The sequence below is a fragment of the Oncorhynchus nerka genome, linkage group LG24 (genome assembly GCF_034236695.1).
Source record: "Oncorhynchus nerka isolate Pitt River linkage group LG24, Oner_Uvic_2.0, whole genome shotgun sequence".
In the NCBI taxonomy this organism is placed as follows: domain Eukaryota; kingdom Metazoa; phylum Chordata; class Actinopteri; order Salmoniformes; family Salmonidae; genus Oncorhynchus; species Oncorhynchus nerka.
In genome coordinates, this window is record NC_088419.1 from 53,391,804 (window position 1) to 53,406,193 (window position 14,390).

Genomic DNA, 14,390 nt, shown 5'->3' on the forward strand with positions numbered 1-14,390 from the left:
GGTACTTTAGCGCTTGCATGCACTAAAGAAAACAAAACGAGCAAGTAAATGCAGTAGTACCCGATAGACACAATCAACTTCTGTGAGGTTTTTACATGCGACAACTGCAGACCTCGTGCAAGCAGCTGAAACATTTACTCCACGAGCCTGGAGAGGTTTCACTCAACCAAACGCTCATCATAGCAGCATGAATTCAGTTCCAAGTGGAGTATCTATCCCCCACCACCCGCTCGTCCTTCGTTGGCTAGAAAATGGGAACAGCATGGAGAGGGCGTCGACTAGGGAGAAGGGGGAGGAGGTGGGTGAGACAGGGTCAGGGCGCCAGGGGAGGGTGTCTATTTTTAGGGACTGGGCCAGCCTTGCGGCAAAGGCGGACGGGAGGAGGGGGATACGCTGGGGTTGCTGGAGCTTTGTGATGTAAATGGTGGCACACGCTGCTGTGGAGATTAGAGGCGGGCGGTGGTGCCAGGGAGGAGTTGGCATTGTTCTCTCCAAAGTGCCAAATTCGTCTTTTATGAACAGATTTGACCCCTGACCTTGGGGGCCCTGCCATGCTTTCCTCTCCTGATACCATTCAAGGGATTTAGGCTACTCAGAAAGTCAATGTACACTCTGAACACATAAACAACCAAATTTATGAGCATAGTTTGGACAAGCACACAGTGTGTCCAGAGTTTTGGTAGTATGACGCAGATTGTTGCTTCATCCCTGATATATTCACAAGCTGTAAGGATCGAGTCGAGAAGCAGGGAGTCAAACATTTAATGAAGAACAGACAAGGAATAAGACAGGAACAGCATCAGCACACAAGTAAAAAAACGACATACGAACGTTAATACGGAAGCTGGGAACAGAGCTGGGGGGTCAGACAGATATAGGGAAGGAAATAACACAAGTGATTGAGTCCAGGTGAGTCCAATTGATCGCTGATGACCGTGACGAGGGAAGCAGGTGTGCATAATGATGGTGGCAGGAGTGCGTAATGCTGGGGAGCCCGGTACCCTCGAGCGCCAGGGGGGAAGAGCGGGAGCAGGCGTGACAAGAGCCTTGTAAGAAGCCACCGCAAGATGTCTCAGTTTGACATGCGATTTGTAAATGAGCAAACCAGGAACATTAAGAAGGACTAGCTTTATTCATCCACTCACCAAAGTCATTTCCATGAACTCACTGAGTTACCAACCAATGAACCAACAGATACACCCCATCTCCAGCGATCACAAGTCAAATCCTCTTTTCATTGTGCTACTCTTGTTTGTAGTATCATGACTGAACACTGTGGAGTAGTTTAGTTGCATTGTTGTGTGTATACCATGGAAAGTTGGGAACGTGCTGATGAATAGGACCAACCCTGACCCCCTGACACCCAATAAAGCATGAGGGCGGGCGGCTGCAGCACACGTCGCCCTTGGACAAAGCAGGTGTCAGGCCAGCTGGGTAGGCCGGTCCTCATCCACCGTCAACAAACCCAACACAGAGACCTTGTCCACCTTAGTCTCTCTTTGTTCAGGAAAACAGAGAGAGGAGGGCAAAGGAAGGGAACAGAGTGGTAGGTGTCTCCAGAGGAAGGGCCGTTGACAGTCTGGTGACTTAACAATCAGAATAGGGGAACTTTGACTGTGACAAAGAGCGAGAGGGTTGTTTGGAAACCTGTAACCAACAGGTTAGTGCGGCACTATGTCATTATATCAGGAATGAGGAAGAAAGCTATTGTTGAGGGCTTGACATGTCACTCCAGACAGGCAACCTTACCAACGGCTGAGGTTTATACTCCTGAAGGTGTACAGTGTTACATCTGGCATCTACAGTCAATGGGGGCCGTCAAAGTCGCACTAATGACACAGTAGCACTAGTTGACCAGTTTCACAGCATATATGATGGTTGGGTCTTAGAGAATAGGTCAGTTCAGGAGACACCTTGAGTTCCTCTGTTGACACCTGGCCTAGTGAGATGTCTTTGTTAGAGGACAAAGACTAATAAGGATGCTACCAGTACTAGGCAAAAGCCCCCTCTTCACTTGTTTTATATCACCTGCCATCACATAGTTGGAGGGTAACTTATCCAACAGAACAGAGAGTATTCTTCAATTGCAGCTTCTCTAACATCAGACACTATATGTTCAGTGTGGTATGAATCAGGGCAGTTTCCTTGGGCCATTCTCTCTATTTTTACAAATGATTTGCCACTTTCTAGATGCTAAAATGACTATGCTGATGATTGCACACACTACACATCAGCACCTACATCCAGTGAGCTCACTGAGACTCTTAGCAAGGAGTTACAGTCAGTGTCAATAAACTGGTCTTAAATACATCTAAAAACCAAAAGCATTGTATTTGGTTCCAACCGTTCTATTAGACCTAAAACTTAAGAGTAGTTGTGTACAAAGGGGTGTGACCATTGAAGAAGTTGAAGAAGTTGTAGTAACACTGGGTAGTCGGTTATCATGGTCAAGTCATATTGACAAAGTTGTTGTGAAGAGGTTGAGAGGTATGTCTGTTATAAAAAAAGATGTGTGTTTGACACAAAGACAAACTGTACTAGTTGTTCAGGCTCTGGTCTTGTCTTGGTTACTGCCCGGTAATGTGGTCAGGTGCAGCGAAGAAAGACCTAGCAGTTCCAGCTGGCTCAAAACAAAGCAGCACACCTTGCTATTTGTAACGGTTTTCTTCCGTTGAAGGAGAGGACCAAAATGCAGCGTGGTTAGTGTTCAACATGTTTAATAAGGACAATAAACGTGAACACTACAAAATAGAAAACAACAAATGTGGGAGAAAAAAAAAAACAGTCATATCTGGTGCATAGACACAAAGACAGAAGACAATCACCCACAAAATACCCAAAGAACATGGCTGCCTAAATATGGTTCCCAATCAGAGACAACGATAAACCCCTGCCTCTAATTGAGAGCCAATCTAGGCAACCATAGACTTACATAAACACCTAGACTAGCAAACACCCAATAAACATTCAAACCCCTACACCAGCCAAAACACATACATCCTCCATGTCACACCCTGACCTAACCAAAATAATAAAGAAAACAAAGATAACTAAGGCCAGGGCGTGACACCATTACCGCAAAATCAAATCAAATTTGATTTGTCACATGCATCGAATACAACAGGTGTAGGTGGACCTTACCGTGAAATGCTTACTTACAAGCCCTTTAACCAACAATGCAGTTTTAAGAAAAATTACAGGTAAGAAAGTATTTACTAAATAAACTAAAGTAAAAAAATATATATAAAGTTACAATAAAATAACAATAACGAGGCTATATACAGGGGGTACAGGTTAGTCGAGGTAATTGAGGTAATATGTACGTGTAGGTATGGGTAAAGTGACTATGCAGAGACAATAAACAGCAAGTAGCAGCAGGGAAAAAATAAAAATAAAATATTTTAAAAAAGGGTGGTCAATGCAAATGGTAGCCATTTGATTAGCTCTTCAGCAGTCTTATGGCTTGGGGGTAGAAGCTGTTAAGAAGTTAAGAAGCTTTTGGACCTAGACTTGGCGCTCCGGTACCGCTTGCCGTGCGGTAGCAGAGAGAACAGTCTATGACTTGGGTGGCTGGAGTCTTTGGCAATTTTTAGGACCTTCCTCTGACACCGCTTGGTATAGAGATCCTGGACAGCAGGAAGCTTGGCCCCAGTGATGTACTGGGCCGTACGCACTACCCTCTTTAGCGCCTTGCGGTCGGAGGCCGAGCAGTTGCCATACCAGGCGGTGATGCAACCAGTCAGGATGCTCTCGATGGTGCAACTGTAGAACCTTTTGAGGATCTGAGGACCCCATGCCAAATCTTTTTAGTCTCCTGATGGGAAATCGGTGTTGTTGTGCCCTCGTGCACACATAGAGCTAACATCAACAACATACATGATAGTCTTTCATGGTTGAGCGTTGAGGAGAAATTGACTACTTCGCTTCTTGTTTTTTTTAAGAAACATTTGTGTGTTGAAAATGCCTAACCATAATCTATTTGCATATAATTCAGAAAGATACATACATACCCCACCAGACATGCCACTATGGGTTTCTTCACGGTACTCAAACCACATATATAACATATATATATATATATATTGTATTATTATTATTCATTTAATGACCTTGTCTATAACTGTTCTGTACTTTGTCATGTACAGTGCATTCGGAAACTATTCAGACCCATTTACTTTTTTCACATTTTGTTATGTTACAGATTTTCATTTTAAGAATCCCTCATCAATCTACACACAACACCCCATAATGACAAAGCAAAAACAGGTTTTTAGAAATGTTTGCAAATTTATAAAAATGAAATATCACATTTACATGAGTATTCAGACTCTTTACTCAGTACTTTGTTGAAGCACCTTTGGCAGTGATTACAGCCTTGAGTCTTCTTGGGTATGATGCTTCAAGCTTGGCACACCTGTATTTGGGGAGTTTCTCCCTTTCTTCTCTACAGATCCTCTCAAGCTCTGTCAGGTTGGATGAGGAGTGTCGCTGCACAGCTATTTTCAGGTCTCTCCAGAGATGTTCGATCGGGTTCAAGTCCAGGCTCTGGCTGGGCCACTCAAGGACATTCAGAGACTTGTCCCGAAGCCACTCCTGCATTGTCTTGGCTGTGTGCTTATCCTCGTTGTCCTGTTGGAACGTGAACCTTCGCCCCAGTCTGAGGTCCTTAGCACTCTGATCAAGGATCTCTCTGTACTTTGCTCCGTTCATCTTTCCCTCGATCCTGACTGGTCTCCCAATACTTGCGGCTGAAAAACATCCCAACAGCATGATGCTGTCTTGGAGCTCTACGGACAATTCCTCCGACCTCATGGCTTGGTTCTTTCTCTTACATGCACTGTAAACTGTAAGACCTTATATAGTGAGGTATGTACCTTTCTAAACCATGTACAATCAATTGAAATTACCATAGGTGGACTCCAATCAAGTTGTAGAAACATATCAAGGATGATCAATGGAAACAGGATGCACCTGAGCTCAAGTTCGACTCTCATAGCAAAGGGTCTGAATACTTATGTAAATGTGATATTTCCGTTTTTGTTTGTTTGTTGATACATAAAACCTTTTTTCACATTGTCATTATGGGGTATTGTGTGTAGATTGATGAGGGGAATAAGCCTGTAATTTAACAAAATGTGGAAAAAGGAAATGCTTTCCGAATGCACCGTATTTGTACATTTTATGTGGACCCCAGGAAGAGTAGCTGCTGCATGTACAGTAGCTAATGGGGATCCTAATAAACTAAACTGGTGATGTGTGTGTGTGCGTCCGTGTGTGTGTGGCGCACTAAATATGTAACCACACTGCAAAGGTCATGCAGTTAACCTTTTATCAGGTTCTCCTTGTGAACACTAAATGGCCTCGAATTGATCATTTACCCAAAGAGGAAACCAGCCAGAGCTATCCACTCCTTCACAAAAACACCGCTAAGAACAAAGTGTTACAGGCTTTAGAACTGGGGGTAAAGCTGTAAATAGTATTTCATCTGACTCACACACTATCATGTCAGGTCACGTGACAAAGGCATGAGGGCACATTGAGTAACGACCGCCTTCTAAAGGCATGGAAGTCCTCTAAGTAAGGGAAGACCACTGAAATCAGAAGGAACGCTCCGGTGCCTTTGATCTGCGTTCAAAATGAATTACTGCATCTAGATTAGAACACAGATGCAAATGAGAAGAGCGAGTCTTTTCGACATAGTGAAGCGGTACAGGTCACATGATGTTGTTTTGGTCACTCTCCAGCACTCTGGATATGATCACATTTACAGCTCAGACAGTTAGTGCCTTCTCTGTGGTGAGGAAAGCACCAAGTATCTTGGACTGTGTACAGTATGTTTGTGTGAAGTGCTTTGTGGCTCATTGGGATTATTTTCTCTTCTTCACGCACATTTCAGTGACAAAGTGTGTACATTATGTGGCTAGTCACACCGTTCCTCCCCTCCACCCTCTATCGCGCTCCTTATTTCTCGTTCTTTAAAATATACAAAAGTCAGTTCACACAAGCACTTAAACAAATGAAGACACTGATGCCAATGAGAAAGCTATACCTCAATTCAGAGCCTCGTGGCTCTGCCTGAAACGTCTTGGTCTCTTTCACATTACTCACGTCCTTATGCATTTTCTTTCCAGCTACACTGCTAATCCCTACACACACTACTCCCTCTCCAAGCCTGGCTGCCTCTGTATCACTGTACACCCAAACCCCACCCTGCCCAACTCTATCCCACTACACCCCCACAGACTCCTGATTGTGGCTGCAGAGAGAGAGAGAGAGAGAGAGAATGTGTGTGTATCAAGGTTGGCCTCACTTGAGGTCTTTTTCAACTCCACTCTGATTCGGAGGACCCAAACAAAGCCTTGATTCTCACTGAAACTTTGGCTGATGGGCGATCAGACGAGCACTCCTCATGACTTTGTGGGCTCCCCCTGGTTTTACTGGTGCCTTTCAATTAGGCTTCCATTTTAGACAAAGAAAATGGCAATGCAAACAATGGCCTATCTTCAGTCGCAGAGGCCTGAGGTTGAGGCCAACTGGCTTCCAGTGACTTCTGCACCCCACAGATTATTTTGAGTGTCACCTCAAATCCATCCTCTGGAGTTACAGGACAAAAGCAAAACCAAAACAGCATTTATCTATTTTCATTGTTGATGTGAGTTTTTTTTAGCGTGCTATGTCCTGCACATCTCCTGCAAAATTGTAGTTGAATGTAGTTCTCAAAATGGCTTTATGATTAGAATACAGAGGAACAATATGAGGAAATGGTTCCAACTGTGAGAACCAATGACAACCAAACAATTCACCCATAATGCAGCGAGTGCAAAACAGTAGGCAATCAGGAGGTGGCTTCTGCAGTAAGCTTCCTGTTGCTAGGGAAAGAAACCTATCACAACCCACTAGGCACACCATGTCATTTAAAAGTGGAAATGTTGGTCATATTTGATTGAGACGTTGATCAGTGAGATTTCAAACTTTATTCACCCACTCAAAAAGACAGCCAGAGGTTTGTCGAATTACCAATGTGTTATCACTATGCTTTCAACTGTCTAAAAGCACAATCACATTCCAATGGAAAAACAATGTCAGATTTTTGGTTGAGTTGTCATCTAAATGTGTTATCACCACGCTTTCAACCATTTAAAAGCACAAAAAAGTTCAAATGGGAATTTATACAATAAATGAATGGGGGGCCTCCCTGTGCTTCATCTAATAGCAAAACCGAATGACCTGGATTGCAGTTGAGATTACATTAAAAGTACATAGTGAAAGTGATTCATGCCGTTCCAAGACTCTGCACAGATTATTATTGCAATTGTGAAGGTCTCCACAGAGCTGTGACCTTTGTGTGCACACTTTTTATTATTAGATAAGAAGACATTCATAGTTACAGTAGGCCAACATTTCCCAAACTCGCTTCTCGGGATCCCAAGGGGTGCACATTTTGGTTTTTGCCCTAATATTACACAGCTGGTTCAAATGATCAAAGCTTGATGATTAGTTGATTATTTGAATCAGCTGTGCAGTGCTAGGGCAACAAACAAAAAAACATGCACCCCTTGGGGTCCCCAGGACCGAGTTTGGGAAGCCCTGCAGTAGGCTAACGTCAAAATTTGGCCATGGATGTGTTATTCATTTTAAGGGTGAATAAATACTGTTACATTAGTTTGAAAGATAGCCTTAACTTTAGGCTATTTCCTGTATTAGAAAAAGATGATTGAATTGTGTTTTGTTGACAATGGAGGATAGTTTCATCTGAGCCACTGGCTTAATCCTATTCTTTAACTTAGATATTTGGTTTAGTTGGAGACGTGAATCCAACATACCATTTGATAACTTGTCAACAAGTTAATAGGCTATTTACTATATTGCAAAAGTTATATTGTATTGTGTTTGTCATGGGGAGCCATGGGTCAGCCAAGGGCCCTCACGTCAAGAAATTCCAGTTTGTCTACAAATGAATCATTTATATGTTGTATTCACGTTGCCATCTCAACCAATAATCAAAGATAAAGAATGGGACTAAATCAAATCAAACTTTACTAAAAGTGCATGTAAAGTTTGATTTGATTTAGTCCTATTCTTTAACCTACCTTTAAGGAATGACTTCGATAGCAACAGTGAATATATCTCTCTGAATAATCATTCTCACGATAGCGCATTGGAAGTAGGTAACATAAAAACTAAGCTGGGCTTGGTTAAACCCTGTAATGAAGACCAAATTAATAGATGTAGATCAACTCTCCAGTAGGCGCTGCCCAGACGATTGTTTCTTATTTGATAGTGGATATAACGTTAAAGATCTGACGTTGTTTCAAAGTACAAATTCAACATCTTTGATACAAGGTTTGTCTATGTTGAAAATGGGTTACAATGATGACATATTCTTGCAGTTGAAATGTCACCCTCAAAACAACAGTTTACGTTTATGACTTTTTTCAAATCCAATGTATTTTCTTTTGTACAGTAGATTCCACGTCACAATACGTTGATAAATGATGTTGAAACAATTCAACCAGCTTGTGCCCAGCGGAAAGTGGGCATGCTTTCTATTAGGCTTTTTTATGACATGATTCCCTATTTAACTGGCGCCCTAAAAGGCAAAGTAGCATATGTTTATGGGATGGTGAGGTCATAAAAGGACTACAGCATTTGTGCAGGTGAGCGAAACGTGGCCATGTAGGTACTCAACTCACTTCCTATTGGGTTTTGCAATAGCCTGCTGTATATTTTCATTTTCTCAGACATTCTTATCCAGAGTGACTTACAGTAGTGAGAGCATACACTTTCCTACTGGTCCCCTGTGGGAATCAAACCCACAACCCTAGCATTGCAAGAGCCATGCTTTACCAACTGAGCCACACAGGACCAGGACAAGTATGATTTTCCCCTCTTGCAACAGTTTCTTTAATAATTGATTGGGAGCAAAGAATAAACGTAATAAATGTTTCTGGGCAATAAGCCAGCTACAGTACATCACACTTAACGAGACCACCCAAGATATGACTGTGCTAAAAACATTTTTTTTTACAGCCATTTAGATGAAAGAAGAAAGAAACTGACACACACACATTATAAACAGTAGGGTACAGTGTACAAACACAACCACAAAGCATTTTGGAGCTTTTCTGAATATGATTACAATGGTTAAAGGGGGATTTGTTCAAATTCTAAATGCAAAAGGTCTGATTTGTTTATTCTTATCTCATTAGTTTGCCTAATTATACTGCAAAAGGCCTGTTGTGGTATTCAGTAGGGAGATAGCTGATCATGCTGCTTTCCCACCTTGAACAACTGATTCCAGTTCAGCTCATGGTTCCCCAGTCCTATCTTTAACCATCATGAGCTACACAACCCAAACTGATCCTGGGCTTACCATTGGTTTGACTCTAACTTCCCTCTTGTTCGTTATAATTGAAAAGGTACATAGTAAATGAGTGACAGGATCCCTATGGGAGTGTGTGAGGGCATGAGGCTATATACCTTAAGCAAATGCTCTATAATCTAATTTTAACAAAGCATGAAAGTCCCACAGATAATTCCCATCGGACACAGTTGTTAATCTAAGGTTTGTGTCTCAGTGAATATGCAAAGCGTTGTCTTCAGCAGGGTTTACCTACATGGACACCTTGGGCATCCCCGCTGAGTCATGTGGTGAGGGCTGCCCCCCCCCCCCCGAGGCCCCCCATGGGCCAACAAAAACTCCCCTTGACTCTGGATTTTACTCAACTCAAGTAATTCAGGATGACTAGCTCATGAGATGCAAATACACAGCATAGGCTGCAACATGACTTCTCCGTTTGAGAACTGAAACTTCCATCTGTTGGTTGAGATATTATTATCTCCATATGCAAAACTGTATATTCTTCACGAAGGATCGTGAGTCACAGAAAGGACACACACGACGACCGCAAGGTTCACCTCACAAAGTAGAACAGTTAAGTTATTCTTCTGATTAGATGGACAAACCTCTGTTGTTCAATCGATTGTGAATTAGGGTAATATGATGTTGGGTTCCAGAATAAAGAGAAGTTGGGTGGGGAGTGGTTGGGTTAAGGAGTGGGGTGGAGAGGTTGGGGAGATGGGTTGGGGGCCCCTAACGTGGGTCTGTAATTAAGAGCTACTGCTCTACACTGGCCCAGCCACCTCACAGGCACTGAGTCCCCATTTAGCACTCGCCAGCACACAAAAGAGTCGCCACATTTCTCTGTAGCCATTTGAGGTGAAGGGGGGGGGATAACCTTGAGTGGAAGATTTAATTTCTTCAAAAAAGGAAGAGTCAATTGAAAAATCCCTCTGGTCTAAAAAGGCCCAGTCTAAAGAGGGTACCACTCCCTTTACATTTAAATATAGCCAGAGCCTTCTAAAAATAGTCCTCTCAGCCCGCTATTTATAGATGGAGTCTTACAGATTTAATTCTGTCAGCAACATTAAATGGGGCAGAGTAAGGCTTTGCTGGAAAGAAAAGGGCTCCTGTTCCTGTAGTTTATTTTTTTTCTAGGCTGGCTTGATGTCAGCTGGGCTCAGCGTGCGTGGCTCCAGACTGCAGCCGCCCTGTCTTGCAGTAGAGCCTGCGTGCAGAGACCATGAACACAGCTATTGTGCTTTTCGGCGTGTCGGCCGGGAGCCCTCAGGGCAGCTCCTAAAACATTTTCCACCGTTTTTGCAGAGTGGCTGTTGTGACTTGGAAGACACAGCAAGGCATTGTCTCTCAGTGTGAGAAGTGTTTGTCGCACAATAGATCCTATTATCGCAGGGTTCACACACTCGCACTCTCCGTTGACGCTATGAGTTACCTTTGCTGTTTTTATGGCTTTGGGGTTGAAGCACTTCTAAAATATCCCCGACCATCACCTTCGAAACAATAATGGCACTTTATTTTACTTCAAAGGTAGCCAGCCCATGATTCATTGGCACTGATGCTTCAGACACAGTGAGGGAGGTAGGGTATTTTATGAGTGCCCATATGCCGAGATGTGAGAGCATCAAAAGTGTCAGGTCAAGCAGTGTCATTTGGAGACCTCGTTAGAAGGAGGTCACATGTCCAAAGCCTATTCCACGACTCTGCTAAGATGACAAAAGGTCTCGCTGGCCTCATGAGTTACCATAGGATGATCACTCTGCCACCATGCAGTCGCTTAAAATATATCATCTTACCGTGTTTAACAGCTTGAGGTCATTTGACCTCAAGTACCCTGGCCAGTTGACAATAACGTGTTTGTTCTGTGGTTTTGCTCACGCACTTGCCTTGCTGCTTAGTCATGGTTCATTATCATTATGCTTAGCTCTTTTATCAGTGAGGGACTAGGGGACTTAACTATAGCTATGGTTTAACAAGGGAAAGTCAAACAACATGCTTATTGACTGTTTGGTGTGCTGTTGGCATAGTTGCTATGGGACCTGCCCTAGACAGCGAAACACTATCCACTCGCCCTTGCAGCCTCTGTATCTTGAGTCAACTTGAACCGTGTGGGCAAGGACGGTTCCAGACGCAGTCAGTCTGTCAGACCAAGTTCAACAATGCGCCACATTATAATCGCCTTGTTACATGCTCGGGGGGAATATTGGACCGAAATAAACTCTCATTGTTTCTTCACTTCCTGACACTTCAGTTTCAACCCCATTCTCTTAATGCTGAGTACCGATATGACCGCCATGCAGCAGTGGCTGAGAGAATATTCTGTTCACTGGCATCTGCTGTGAACCTTCTTTTTTATTTCACCTTTATTTGAGGCCCAGTTTATCGCTACTCTGCTACAGTTTATAATGTTGAAACAAAGCATTGATCCTAGTCAGATTAAAGTGTTGGATTCATTGGCAGCTCCTGTTTGATTTGGTCTAGATTGCAGGATGGCATGAGGTCGTAAAACACGCCTGGTGTCTTTTAATTGCTGTTTATATGCAGCTTTGCTGTGACCTCAGACTCCTAGTCTGGCACTAAACTAGGTTAGCGGTGCTGTAGGCTGCGCTGGCTCTTAGGATCTTAATTTGATCACCCTGTTACAGGAGAACATTCCTGCAATGCAGGACATTTTTTATGTGTAGTGTATTTGAGGTTTAAAAAGGCTTTAATTTCCACTTAGAAATTTCAGACTTGATTTTCCCTTACGAAAAATGTATCAACCCCTACACAAATGTCCATTAATTATAATCCACATTTCCTGTTGCTGCAGACCTCCCCCGACAGACTAGCAGGCAGACAGACACAGTGGTAGGGTGGGTGGGAGCCATCCCAGCTGCACACACAGATCAAGCCTCTATGTTTTGTGTGAGTTAGCATTAAAAAAAGTCAGGAAAACTGGGCGTAAGGCTATGCTTGAGTATGTCTCCAACTCTGCCTGTCTGTCTGTGTCGAGAGAGAACCAAACTTCTCTTTTTAGCTGTATCCCTTTGCAAGTCTCCTGCCAGTCTCTCCCATCCTACACACTTTAGAATACTCTGACTCTACTTTTCTGCACTCAGAACCACGGAAGGACTGCTGTATTAAGCACCCTTAAGGCACCCATGCAGACATATTATTTTAAAGCACCCATGCAGACATATTATTTTAAAGCACCCATGCAGACATATTATTTTAAAGCACCCATGCAGACATATTATTTTAAAGCACCCATGCAGACATATTATTTTAAAGCACCCATGCAGACATATTATTTTAAAGCACCCATGCAGACATATTATTTTAAAGCACCCATGCAGACATTTTATTTTTAAATCATCACTAATAAATCTAATAAATCACTGTGTGTGAATGTTTAATATATGAATATTATAATTGATTTCCTCGATCTTCCTTGGGCCACTGAAATGCTCATTCCGACTGTTAGCGTGTGGATACATATTTGAATATATTTACATATATAGCCTGATTGGCTGATATAATTGTCTAGAGACCACCCCCTTACCCCTTCAAAAAACATTTGGAGCTGAGCCCTATACCATGAATCAGGTTTGAAGAGTTAGCAAGGTAACTTTGGACAACTCTGCGTTCAACTCGGGATAACCGGTACCACGAAAGTGGCTCACCTTTTAGCCAGGTAAGTTTCTATGGCAACAAATCCTTCAGAACTAACCTGCTCCGGGGCAGGCTAACTCAGGGCTAACTCCATTTATCCTGAATTAAGTGTCTGAGCTGCAGGTTGAGCACCAATTAAATCAGATATCATCATACCCATCATACTCTCCCTTTCTGTCATCATCCCCTTCATTTAAGGAAGACGACTGATTCAATATTTTATTAATCAAATGTTTTTGTGTGTGTAAATAAATAACGTCTATTACATTACACATTTAGTAATGACAAAATTTGCTTTCCAAACAATGTGTATTTCGTATGATTGTATTTTGAAATTTGCGACAGGCAAACTGACAGCCGCAACCAACCATAGACATGTAATTCATAGATGGTAGTTCCCATTAAAGTCAAGACTAGCAGCCGAGCCATTGCTACTGTACCCATGAGTTTAACAGTCAATTTGCCAGGGTTAGAGGTTTCAAAACCCCTTCTATGGATTAAATGTCTATAGCCACAACGCAACAAGCTGTTCCATAGATAGAAGAAGGGAAGGGATGATAGGAGTGGGAAAAGGGTGCTTGTGATTCGATAAGCACACCAAAGCACGCCAAAGACGGCATTAAAGATAAGTAATAAAATAAAGACTGCACAAGCCTATTTCACACCATAGCCTGCTGAATTTGCAACATAACTTTTCTTTCATTTTTGATATCAGGCACAAATGAAAATCGTGCCAATATATCCTCTGAACAACGGCTTCAAGGGCATTCCCACTTTTACATGTTACCAAAATATTCAAATAATGATTGACATATTTTCATTCAAAGCATTATTTTGATTAATTTATTCATACTATTTCATCCTTCCACAAAATATATTCCCGACACAAATCTAGGGTTACTACCCAAGCCGGCTGGTTGTTCGTTCTATAGGTTCTATAGAGACTGGCTGGCAACGTTCTTCCCAGTCGCTTAGTCTTTTTGTTCAGTATCCATGGATATTTATTCTAAATGTTCTATTGCCATACTGGCTGGCAACGTTCTTATCCCTTGCTTGCTAGCTAGCCAACTATGCCTAATTTACAATCACATCAAAAAGTGCAGCCAGAATAACAGCAAAATTGACACCGGCTGGAAGGTGTTTCCTGTACCAAACTAAGCATTTCTAGAGTAGTCCTCAAGTACATTGAAGTTTCACTCTTTTTGTTCTGACAATCAGCCAAATGTTAGCTTGGTCTTCGATCTGTTTGTGCTATATAAAAAATCTAATCAAATCAAATGTTATTTGTCACATGCGCCGAATACAACACCTTACAGTGAGTGAAATGCTTACTTACAAGCCCTTAACCAACAATGCAGATTAAGAAAAATACCTAAAA